Source organism: Thermobia domestica, chromosome 7, assembly GCF_964235325.1.
Source record: "Thermobia domestica chromosome 7, izTheDome1.hap1.1, whole genome shotgun sequence".
NCBI lineage: Eukaryota > Metazoa > Arthropoda > Insecta > Zygentoma > Lepismatidae > Thermobia > Thermobia domestica.
Window position 1 is genome coordinate 914,140 of NC_137460.1, and position 13,481 is coordinate 927,620.

At 37.5% G+C, this 13,481-nt stretch overlaps 1 protein-coding gene across 2 annotated transcripts in view; it reads left to right on the forward strand.

Annotated features, from left to right (window-relative positions):
• The window catches only part of LOC145689828 (UNC93-like protein), a 109,665-nt gene that overhangs the window by 28,878 nt on the left and 67,306 nt on the right, over positions 1-13,481 (forward strand). The window contains exon 1 of one of the 2 annotated variants that reach the window (XM_081764046.1): positions 5,062-5,154. The exons of the other annotated variant lie outside the window; for it this stretch is intronic. The gene's annotated coding sequence lies outside the window, so the exon portion shown is untranslated. Of the gene's footprint in view, positions 1-5,061; positions 5,155-13,481 lie in introns of those variants that run through there. 2 annotated transcript variants of the gene reach the window in all.

A 13,481-nucleotide genomic window follows, 5' to 3' on the forward strand; every position in this document is an offset into this window, starting at 1 on the left:
GCAGATCTGGCTTAAGGGGACTAGAAAGATTGCTTCCAATTGAGCTTCGTGCGAGTGTAATGTACACGTGGCTTGTCAGGTACAAACAACATATTTCAAGTTGACTGGGAAGCTAGGTCCGACCAAAATTGTTCCCGATTGGGCTCCGCACCTCCTAAGGCCGACCCAGAATCAGTGACGCTAATATAAAAGCTTCGAAACGGTTGAGAGTTACAGGTTGCATAAACCACCCAGGTGAAATTATTTATATACTCTTAATTTTTATTATACACGAATGAAGCTTGAGTCTATCAGTTATACAAATTCCCAATATTAGACAGCCAGGTAATTGTAGTCCTTACCTGCGTTGCCTCCTACCTGACGCCAAGATATGCAGGCTATTGTGCCTGTGGGGGTTTGGGAAGAACAAATAGTTATCAGCTTTTGATTTTGCGGTTTGTCACTGAATCTTAAAACTTCGTAACACTTTGCACAAGAGCTTTTGTATTCATGTCTTTGGAAGTGACGGTAACGTGTTTCGAAGTCATTAAAGTGTAAGTCACTTAGAAAATGGTCCCGAAAGGATGTGATCAAATACTTCAATTAAGAATAAGACATGTTGCCCACGGAGCACAAAAGATTATCAACCTCGAGGATGGCCGAAACTAGTGACCACGAACAATCATGTGGAAGCCATCTACAGTATGGTTATGAAACACAGCGAGTGACGTTAAACATATTGCAGAGTGCTGTTGTCTCCGTTCACACAATTTTGACTGATACTTTAGCCATGGGCAATCCTTTACAATGTGCGTATTCCACATGAAGCGACCGGATCAAAAGTTCAACAGATTTCAAACAGTGTCCGTTTCAGAAAATTTATCCAAAGCTGTGACCAAGATAAAACTTCGGCATCTTGATCAGGAATCAAAATGCAGAGCAAGCAATGGAATCACACACAAGTTCTCCGCCTTATAAGAAGTGCAAATGGCAAAGTGGTAACATCAGTCTTTTGGAGCAGTGAGAGAGTGATAATTATCGACTTCTTCAAAAGGAGGAGGCATTAATTGGAGTACAACAAGTCAGAATTTTATTAACGGAAAAAAATCAGTCAAAGAAAAGAGCCGAGAAAAGCTTTAAGAAGGTATACCACCGCTTCTAGATAATGTCCCCGCTCACAAAACGCAGAAATAGCCAAGTATGGGTTCGAAATGTTGTTCCATGAACCTTAGTCACCCGATTTAGCACCGTTGTATTTTTATTTGTTTCTGGAACTGAAATTTCACCTTGTTGAGAGGCATTTGCATCTAAAAAGTCTAGATAAGACTTTCTACAAAGGGATAGCGAAGCTGGAACATTCATGTAAGAAGTGAATTGAAGTTGTAGAAAACTATGTGCAGAAATAATGCACAAAAAATAATCTGCACTGACGTCTCCCAGGTGAGGTCAAAAACTCTTTGAAGGACCCTTTTAACTGTGTATAATAATTTATATCGTACATGCAACATTGAACCAATTTTTGATTCGCGGAATACAAACTACTTTCTATTATGTATTTTGTATTTTGTGGACATAATTAAATTAATTACTTTCCGAAGATCATATTAATTATTAGCATTCAGTTAATTCGCATGTTTTATTTGTAACACCAAAATTAAAACAACTTCCTACAAGGGTATTGCAATTTTAATAATAAAATTATTCTGAAATTTCCATCACTTTCTCCATTGAAAATATTATAATAATGTATCATATTGTCCTATCTCCAATGAAAGCATACTTCCTGGTAGGAAATTAGATTTATTTTGAAATACTCCCTTGGCTGCTCTGTTGATGTTCAGTTGTTTGCTTCTGAAACACAAGATATGCTTTCTTTACATTAAAATACGTTTCATACAAGGTTCAGACGTCACAATATTAGAAATGTATGCTGTACTCTCATGGAAACGAAAAACAAGATGTAAATATTTTTAAAGTTGGAGTCTGCCGACCAGCGACTTATTAACTGAAGCAGTTTAACTCAAAGAAAGCCTTCGATTGGCCTCCGATACCCACTCATTATCCAACATTTTGTTCTACATCGATAATCAAACCAGGAAACACGCACATCAGGTCATCGAAGGAAAACAACAGGAACACAGGGAGTACTTATTCCCATGAAAAGACTTTGCATTATTATTATTATTATTATTATTATTATTATTATTATTATTATTATTATTATTATTATTATTATTATTATTATTATTATGGATACACACTGTGTTGTTAATGCTTCCGTCCGTTAGTACACACGATAACTCTTGAACGGGTGTTTTTTTTTTTTTTTGAATAAATAGCTAAAGCACCAATATCAGCTGAGTTCGTTAATGAGGTCAACCCTTTAACGTGTTAACGGATAACAAGAACTTTACTGATGAATATCTATATCTCATATCCCATATACGTAAGCGAATTTTTGAGTTCTGTTTCTTGCAACATATACCTAGAACCAATGTTCGAAGTGAAAAAAAGAACAGAGACGGTATGTTTTATCACAATTTTGACCTGACATACCGGTTATCTAAATGTTGAAATGCATTGAGGGTATGTTGCCTGAAAGATTGCATTTCTATTTACATAAGGACTAAAAATTATTGAAGAGCTTTTCTGTATTAACGTGGGAGGGGAGGGGCATGGAGAAACTTTGATCCCCTTCAACTTTCTGGAAAAAAAATCCCCTTATGTTGTATTATAGAGAATTATACACGAAAATGATGAAAAACCGAATGAGGATATTAATAATTTTCTGTGGGAAAACTACCCGTTTCCCACTCCACTGTGGGGTATACGAAACACCACGAAGGTCCGCTCCTAAACCTGCCCATGCTCAAAACATGGCATTTATATGCATTAAGGCAAGAATCACACACATACATACATACATTACAAAGAAAAATTCAATATGGCACATCAAAATATAAAATAGGAAACTTCTTTCCAGACACCTCATTTTAAAGACGGAAAAAGGTAAGAATAATATCGGTGTTGTCTACTCTTCTACATAAGAAATAAAACCTTTTACGTGCAAAGCTTTTCGTCAATTACTGTGTATAAAAATGGATTCATGAAATATATTTAGCATTTATTTTCTAGTGACGGTATGTTTTAATCATTGAAAAACCAGAGACTGTATGCCTTCATCACTGAAAAACCAGAGGCGGTATGGCATACCACCGCATACCGTCTCAATTCGACCACTACCTAGAACAGTTACTTCAAGAGTTAATACATTATGTGTTTGCTTTACAAAATTATGTTTTGGAATATGTTGGCAACATGCTCTTTGAATAATTAAAGCAACTGAAAAGAAAAAAATGAAATTAAATCTTTGAGTTTAACGTCCCACGCATATGTCTATTAGGCTAAGGGAGAAGGATTATTAAGGCAAGTGAAGGATGATGGAAGAATTGGTGGAATGAAATGTGGGAGGAAACGGGAGTACTTCGAGAAAACCCACGGACACGATTTTGTCCACCACAAACTTACTTGGCCAGAAAACGAACCAGGAACCCCACGCACCAGATATAAGCACTTCACTACTGAGCCACCGCGCAATAACAAAGAGAATAAAATATATTGAATCCCAACTCAAAATTGTGTGCTGTTTAAATCAACCCTGATATACCACGATTGTTCCATCATCTTATATGTAATGTAACAGTGTACGGAATTTGAGTAAAGATATTTTTAGTATTTTTTGTAAATATTCGAGTCGAAACCGAGACTACAAGTGTCGTCTCGAATTACAAAAGTCTGCCTTAATTTCGGTCTCGTCTCGAGTAAGTCTCGATATGTTGATTCTCGGTCTTGTCTCAATTTACAAAGGTCCGTCTCGACCTTAGTGTGATCTGTAAATTTTGAGACGAGACGAGTCCGATACTAGTCGGTTTGGGTACACCCATAAAGAAATTCTGTATCATCTTCTTGTCTCAATCCTCTATTCAAACCGGAAGTGGAATAAATCAACCATTTCCGGTTTTAATGTTGATGACTGTAGAGTAAAAATGACGATAATAGAGAGCGGGAAGCTGTCTCTTGCAATCAATTAAGCGTCCCAAGAATATATTTCATATTCACTTTAATATCTCAACTAAAACTATGTACTACTACTTCCGATTTCAATATCATTTGAGAAAATATAACACTACACAAACCAAACTCCTTCCCGTGGTGTACATAGAACACTGCTACTTCTCAGCAAAGTTGTAGTGTTATTTTGTTAAATCGTAGTAGGTATTTGTGTAAACCAGCAACATGGGATTGATTTTATCGCCTTAAACTTGTTTATTCTGAATATACTTCAACCTCAGAGAATATCCAAATTCCTTAAGGCAGGAGGAAAGCACATACAAAGTTTCATTAAAATTGGATAAATTTCACAAATTAGCGTCGAGCAGTCAGACCAATTCAGTCGGAGGCACGGTGGCTCAGTGGTAGAGCGTTCACCTCTGGTGCGTGGGGTCCCTAGTTAGATCCCAGCTTGAGCCTGGTGAACTTTGTGATGGACAAATACCGTGTTTGTGAGTTTTCTCGGCGTTCTCCCGTTTCATCCCACTTTATTCATTTAATCATTGCATTCCTTTCTTATCATCACCGTCTCCTTTAGCCTACACGATATAACCGTGGAACATAAAACTGAAATATTTAATTTTCATTTTAAATTCAGTCGAATGGTAGAACCTTGCGTAACCTCGCTTCAAAAAGTTTATCCTTAAATTATCCAATACCATTCACTCTCTGGCGAAAAAAAAAAAAAGTTCCTTATCACACATTACAGAAAGATTCATTGACATGATTCCCCTTGAAAAGAAGAAAATATTTTGATAGTTGGGTTGACTCGAATTGTGTCAAATGTTGATCCAGTATTTATGAGATGGCAATGCACGTCCACCCATAATTAGAGGGAGAGAGAGAGAGAGAGACAGGAGAAAGAAAACCTTGCGCAATGCCGTATTGTCGTTGAAAGTAAAACAGCCAACCCAACGACCGCGATCAAGGAAACTGTTGTGTAATGCCCAGGGAAATATGGAAAAGAGAAATATTTTGAGCGCGACGTTTCTGAGTTGTAGTTGTGTTTAATGCTTTCATATATCAAGCAGGAGCGTCGACGTTGAAGCTGCTGTCAATTTAGAGGTAAGACCTTTCTCACACTTTTGAAGAAGAGCGACTGGCGTCAAACGTCGCTTTGCCATTCATTAATCGAAGTGAATTTATAAAAAGTAAGAAATACACACAACCGGAGACTAAAGTAGAAATATATGCTTAGTGTAGGCACCTTCTGTGCTGGAGACCCGCCTCCGATTCCCGGTGCGGCCTCATTTGTTTCGGATCCCACGTTAAGATCTAAGCTAATGTCTCACATAGTCTCAGTGTTGAAAGGGACGTTAAACTGCAAATTAGCCAACCAGAGACAAAAGCTTAAATGAATCAAATTTCTTGTTTCATATCCTTCGGTTGTGTTGGCCGTTAATAAACAAGATAATTTGTGACGGAATACTACATTTGAATTGATTATAAGTTGAAAAAATAAAGGATACAACGACGAGTGACGCACACACTGTACTAGTTTGATTAGAGCAGGCTTTCTCAACCTATTTCATACCATGACCCCCTTTTATCACATCCTGTTACCAGCAATCCCTATAAGTAATTTCTAGTTTGTAACAAGCTTTATCTATTGCCGCTCATTGCTTATGAAGCCTAGTGAAATAACACCAGGCTATTGCCACTTTTGCTTATAAATCCTAGTGGAATGACACCAGGCTATTGCCACTTATAACTTACGAATCCTAGTGGAATAACACCAGGCTATTGCCACTTATGGCTTATGAATCCTAGTGGAATAACACCAGGCTATTGCCACTTACGGCTTATGAAGCCTAGCAAAACTAGAACAGGCTATTGCCACTTATGGCACCAGGCATAAAATCACACCAGGCATATGTTTCTCACTAGCCATTTTGAATTATATTTTAATCTTCAACTTTTTCTTGTATTCGTTGTCTCGTGTTTCAATCAGCAGTTTTTCACCTGTTCCGTTCCTTCTCTATTCCAAATATTTTCTTAAACAATTCTCTATTTGTTAATATTTGGTTTAATATTATATGCTATAATTGACATTACGTATGGAAATAAAGATATGCCTATCAAAATAAGAACTAAATATAATCTATATTTTTCCCGTACTACATCCTAATATATTTATCTATTTGACTTACGCGATCCCCATGGATTCCTCTCGCGACCCATTGGTTGAAAACACCCAATTTAGAGTTTATAACATCACTGTTTAGTCCTGAGGCTACGAGAAATGGACTAGTAGTTAGGGTTACGATATTCTGAAATGCGAAAATCCAGACAGTTTCATATGACAAAGTCATCACGCTTTACGTACGTAAACATTAACTATTGAGAATGTGCTGTTCTCTACACAGGGGGCCGCGGTGGCTCAGTGATAAGGCATTCACCTCTGATGCATGGGGTCCTTGGTTTGATCCCAGCTCGAGCCAAGTAAACTTTGTGGTGCATAAACACCGTGCGCGTGGGTTTTCTCGGGGTTCTCCCGTTTCCTCCCACTTTATTCATTCCACCATTTCATTCATTTCTCATCATCACTGTCTCCTTTAGCCTAGCTGGCATAACTGTGGGACGTAAAACTTAAGGATTTCAGTTTTCAATCACGGTATGCCTAGTTTGAAACATTTAAATATGATAATGTATTCACACCGAAAGCATAAATGAAGTAGAGAGGTGATTCCAATAAATACCTATTATTTTAGGTTGTCGGGCACAAAATCAGGTTCAGAAGTAATTGCATTGTTTCCACAGAGAACCAAACACTACTATAAAACTACCTAAGCAGATATACATTGTAGACTATTTCATTTTGTAGTTGTAACAAGAAAATATTTCACAAGACTAGGGATGTGCACGAGACGAATCGAGACAGGAATTTCCTGACAAAATTCGAGTCGAGACACGGCTCTTCCAATAGAAAAATATACATTTTTCGAGTAGAGACATCAATTTTACAGCACATTTTCGAGACGAGACAGCCACAAATCTTGTCTCGTGCGCATCCCTACACGAGACTTCTCAATAATGAAGTGTATGGTAAAAATAGTGAAGAAATCTTCTACCACTGGGCAAAAGCTACTTGTGTCTGCTTAATCTGTTTAATCCACTGAAACTCCCAATCACAACCAACAGCAATGTTATAGTGTGCATCATGTGAACAAGTTTGATTTGATTTCAGTTTAGCGTCCCTTTTAGCAACGAGGCTATAAGAGACGTGTATCTACAGCTTGGCATAGGATGCGAACCACATGAGCTCCCGCCGGGAATCAAACCCAGGTCTCCCACGCCAAAGGCGCGTACGCTAACCGATAAGCCAGGAGGTGGCTAGTGAATAAATTCGGTTTGTTTTTTGGTAAACCGAGTTTCTTAATAACAAGCTGTATTTTACTAAGCGTAGGATTAACCTTAACATTTTTCCTCAAATTGAATGAAGTATTTGAGAATGCATGAATATTTGAAAATGGAAACTCAAATACAAATAAAACATTCAATTTTTTAGATTTGTAGTAGAAACTAATTTATTATTTTAGCGTTGTATTACAGGGACAGATTAGTAATTTTCACCCTCAGCATTATACAAACCCGCTAACCTAAAGAGCACTGCGGGTAGTCGACCAAGCAAGGATATTCATATCTACTTTAATCACAAGTGCTAGAAATTTACTACGCTTTATGGTTTCAATATTTATTCCCATATTGCAATGGTAATAGGAGATTATGAAATTTCTTTCTTTAACCCTTTGGTGATCATATGGTACAAATTTGTACCATACGGGTGTTTCATGGCACATTGCGTTATAACTCTCCTATTTGAGCTTTTTCGTCCGTTTTTTTTTTTCAAGTCCAGAGGCAGTGTAGAAGACCTTACGTATGGTTTCACACCTTCCTGCGTCGAGACATAGGAGGTGATGATGTCATAATTCTAAAATATATATTTTCATTTATTAAGCCTATGCTCATTATTTTTGGCGGGTTTATTTTTGCACGTAGAAGGTTGAAATTTTGCACAAACATTCAGTCCACCGAGTAGTATTTACCAGATTTTTTTTCAGATTTCTGAGTTAAAACAGGGGGTCCAGAGGGGCAAAGGGTTGAAAAAGGGATATTTTTACCTAAAAAATCCATTTCTTCGGGATTTTCCCGCCTTAGATACATGATGGAGACACGTGAGTCATGCCGTCTGAAAAGCAGTTTTATTCTGAAGAGAATGATGGGCGAAACATAACCCTAGGGTAATTAGGGATGTCTCAGGTAATTTTTACAAAATATCCTTCTGTATACGGGAGTATGGTACATTGTAGGTATATATATATATTTTTTGGCGGGCTTACTTTTGTACCTAGAAGATTGAAATTGTGCACAAACATTCAGTCCACCGAGTAGTATTTAACAGACTTTTTTTTCAGATTTATGCGTTAAAATAGGGTGGGGGGTTCTAACTTTGGAATTAATCTACATATAATTTAAACATAAAATCTAGGGATGGTACCGAGACCGAGACTAATCTCGGTCTCGTCTCGGTCTCGTCTCGAATTATCGAGACGAGACCGAGACCGAGACGGACTTTTACATACCGAGACGAGACCGAGACCGAGACGGACTTTTAAATACCGAGACGAGACCGAGACCGAGACAGACCTCTATAAATCGAGACGAGACCGAGACGAGACTTAGGTCAGTCTCGAAAGTCTCGGTCTCGTCTCGAATATTGATATTAATATATACTAAAATTGCCTTCACTCGAAATTTGTTTTGTTGCTGTGCTAGGTAATATGAGAACGGTTGACTGATGCACAGTGACGTATTTAGGAGGTGGTTTCAGGCTCAAACCCCTCCCCAAATAGATTTGTGATCATTTTTTGCATTGCACGTACAACGCAAATGTTTCTTACTCGTTCCTCAAGCCTTTCCTGAAAGAAAATCCACTGCTGCTGATGCAAATAGAATTCTCTCTCTCTCTCTCTCTCTCTCTCTCTCTCTCTCTACATATATATATATATATATATATATATATATATATGGTCGCACCCACCCAGGGCCGCCCTGCATGGGTTCCCGGGGCCCAACTTTAATTTTAAATGGAAGCAAGGGGTGAGTGGTACCTCGTTCGATATATCTTTAAAAACTAAAAAGCGTTCTGGCAAAAGATCTTTCATATCGGGCACTGTATTCAAAATGGCCGCCAAGACATGTTGCCTCTACCAGATACAGTAAAACGTGCAGTACCACTAATATGAAAACGGTTGAACATAAATGAACCGAACAACAACTCAAATAGAAAATGTTATGTGGCACATCAATGATATTGTTGCGGAGGCTTCCAAAGCCACCCTTCATTGGGGCCCAGGGCGCAACTTCAAAATTGTAAATGGAAACATGGAGTGAGTGATACCTCGTCCGACGTATCTTTAAAAACTAAAGAGTGCTGTTGCAAAAGATTGTTCATATGGGTCACCGTTTTCAAAATTACCACCAAGACATGGTACCTGCATCAGATAAAACGTCCAGTATTACTAATATGAAAACACCAGAACAAATATTCGAATAGGAAATCACAGAGGGTATTTATCATTCTATATCTCGGGAATGTTGCAACAGTCAAAAGGATGATTAGAGTGAAAGTACCATAATGGTAAGGAAGAAATCTAACTCCTAGAAAATTATCGCTCCAACTTCACTCCGTAAGTGAGTGAAGCGGGAAGGATCGGTGGAATTGCAGATGAGAGCCTTAGTTTTTGCAAATTGTATCTACGAAACAAAGTTATTTGAAATATGTTTTTATGAGAGATAGATGTGTCTGTAATGGGATAAAGTATGTAAAATTCTTGTTAAATGGTACCTTCCATTTTGATTGCAGGCAATGGTTTGATGCAAAAATGAATCAACTGGAATGCGAAACAAATTTGTCGAACAATGTAATTTTAGAACAATATTTACAAACGTTGGTTTTGTTCAACAGTCGTCTGCATGATATTGGTTCGCTCCTTTTCCTTCTATGTCTTCTTGCATGTGATAGAATAAGAGTTTCACTGAGATGTTGTCCACAGTTACATTCCGAATAACTTGGTAATTACAGTTGTAATCCTTAGTAACGAAACGGTACATACTGATGCAGATATGTACCAAAAATCTTGCACGCAATGCGTTAAATTATCAGGGTCGAAGCGGCGGGTAAAATGTTGTTAAACTTAAATTTTACCTTATTTTTATTCACCTTATTTTTATTCATTATAGTACCAGTAATTTGTACACACAAATGTTTCAAACAAACCATATCTATTGCAAATAAAAGTGAGGTTCTCATTTGAGATTTTACCATTCATTCCCGCTTCACCTACTTACGGACAGAGATCGGAAAAATAATTTTCTATCATTTCCTCTTTTGCATCATGTCAATTATACTTTAATAATCTTTTTCTCCGTTGCATTTAACTTGAGGTGTTGAATGATAAATACCCTTTGTGCTTTCCTATACGAGTTTTATTCTGTTCATTTATCTCCAACTATTTTCATATTAGGGGTCTAGTGGTACTGGACGTTTTATCAGATACAGGCACCGCTTCTTGGCAGCCATCTTGAATACGGTGAACGATATGAAAAATCTTTTGCCAGAACGCTTTTTACTTTTTAAAGATCTATGGAACGAGGTATTACTCGCCCCATGTTTCCATTTAAAATTTTAAATTTTGGTCCTGGGACCCTATGAAGGGCGGCCCCGGGAGGCACCGCGGCAACACCGTTCGGTGTGCCCCATGGCATTTCCTATTTGAGTTTTTGTTCGGTTCTTTATGTTCAATCGTTTTCGAGATATCTTCGTGGAAAGATTAAAATTGCCCATCCTTTCTCTCTCTCTCTCTCCCTCTCTCTCTATAAGATATATATATATATATACAGCCACGGATCCAGTGTATGATCAAGGGAGGGGCTAAACTATGGTTTACCATTTTATCCAGTGTAAAGAAAGTAAGATTGAAGTCCATTTTATCCAGAGTATACCTGAGCGTTAAGGGGGGCTATAGTCCGTATAGCCCTCCCCTAGGATCTGCGATATACACACACATATATATATATATATATATATATATATATATATATATATATATATATATATATATATATATATATATATATCTTAAAATGCTGAAATTTTGTACCAAGTTGGAAAATTCTTCTTCTAGATACTCTCCAATACCACTAGATAAACAAGCAATGTTGCTAAAGCAATATAAAGTTGTATTTTCTCAAATTGCGCTACGTAAAGTATTACATATTTCTAATTTAGTTATTTAACAAAACCACAATAGCCCATACATTATTTAGTGTAAAAAAGAACAACACAGTATCACTAACATCAACATTTTGGAGATCTCTAATAACTCAAATGGCATGGACGGTGCAATGCGCATGAACTGTATCTTAGCTAGGGATGCGCTCGAGTCGAGACATGTCTCGAATCTCGACTCGACTCGACTCGAATTCGAGTCGAGATTCGAGTCGAGACACACTTTGTAAAATTCGAGACGAGTCGAGACAAACGTATTTCTCGACTCGAATTTTCGAGTCGAGACACGAGTCGAGTCGAGACGGCTCTTAAAAATCTCGACTCGACTCGAATGTCTCGAAAAACTTTCTATAATTTTTAATATTATTTTGAAGAAAGTATTCACTCAGAAACAGCCTTGAAACCAATTCCAGCTTTTATTCCTTCAGAAAGGTACAGAACGCATAAAATTAATAGTTAATCTTTAAAGATCAAAATTTAATTTTCAGGTCAATTCAGTTAATTAGAACTAATAGTTAATGTCATTGTATTTGGTTGTACTGCAAATATAATGATAATAATAATAATAATAATTGATTATCCAGTTTGTATAAAACTATTATCCGTAGTCTAAATCTAGTTTGTATAAAACTATTGCGATAAAGTGAACTTCATAAATTCTCTGAATGAGCAGTTGGTAGTCTATAGTAATTTAGCATAGTTATAATTATTGTGTTTTCGTTCCCATGAACGCAATAGGGTTACGTAACTTCTGGATTATTCGCTTTCCCAACTATTCTGAGGCTTTAATATGTTGCAGCATATCACGAGCTACGGATAATATATAATGTAACATTTGTTGAACATCACATATTATGATACGAGACTATTTTACATAGTATATCTTATCTAATATAAATAAAATAAAGAGTTTGTTTGTGTGTTTGTCTGTCTGTCTGTGTGCGACCTGTGGACCAGACGAGTGGACCGAGAGTTCCCAAAATTTGGTCACGGGTACCTTAGTCCAGGCCCCAGATCAAGACGAAGCGTTTTTTTTTTAATTTCAAACCAGGGGGTCTCGGGGGGACGTTTACTGGGACCGACCTGGGGACTAGACAAGTTGACCGAGAGTTACCAAATTTTGGTCACGGATACCTTGGTCCAGGTCCCAGTCTAAGGCGAAGCGTTTTTGTCAAAATTGGAACCAAGGGGTCTCAGGGGGGCGTTTAGCGAGACATGTAGTAAAAGTAATCCAAATTGATCGACATTAGTGTCAAATCCATAGTTTTCACGGTCGCTGAGATCAATGGTGACACTTCCATCAGCGATGACTTGCAAATTCAGCTACTACTGTATGCGGGCCGGGTGTCAGCGGGTGAGGAATACCGAGACATGTATAAATAGCCCATATTGATTGATACTAGTGTCAAATCCATAGTTTTCGCGGTCACTGAAATGAATGGTGATACTTCCACAGGTGTTGACTTCCAAATACAGCCCCCATGCGAAGAATGGGTATATTAAGCTAGTATTACAATAAATGGACTGCTTGGATGCCAAGAACTAGTACAGATAAGTACCATTCACTTCTATGAATAGGTATTTTTTAAAAGGATTTTTGTAAACACTAAGTTATAAAACAATGAACTACATACAGTAGTTATGGTTTTGGTTCCCAACATAAAAGAAATATGGATTGTTCATGAGATATGGAACTTCAACTTTCACTCCTGGAAAATTTCAATTTTGGAGTTAGGCCACTTGGCATCAAAGCAGTTCACTGTAAGATAAATACATTCCGCACATTAGTAACATAGTTGTTCAGGGGCCTTCGATTTCCATCCTCTCAAATGAAAGCTGAACGATTGCTTGATACATGCTGACTATATAGGAGAAATAGTGTATTAAGTTTTCGAGCTTTGGTGCGTATCCGTATTTACACTCTGATATAACTTTAAGTTCACACTCAAATCGAGCTAATTGTTTAATGCATTTCGAAAGCTTTTGTTTTTATGCAGCTCATTAAGGAAAATCTATTTCATAATCGTAACATTTATGTACTAAGAAACTATGAACGTAAAGTGGACTCGACCTAGCCCCGTGGCCGCTGCGACTCAGTGGC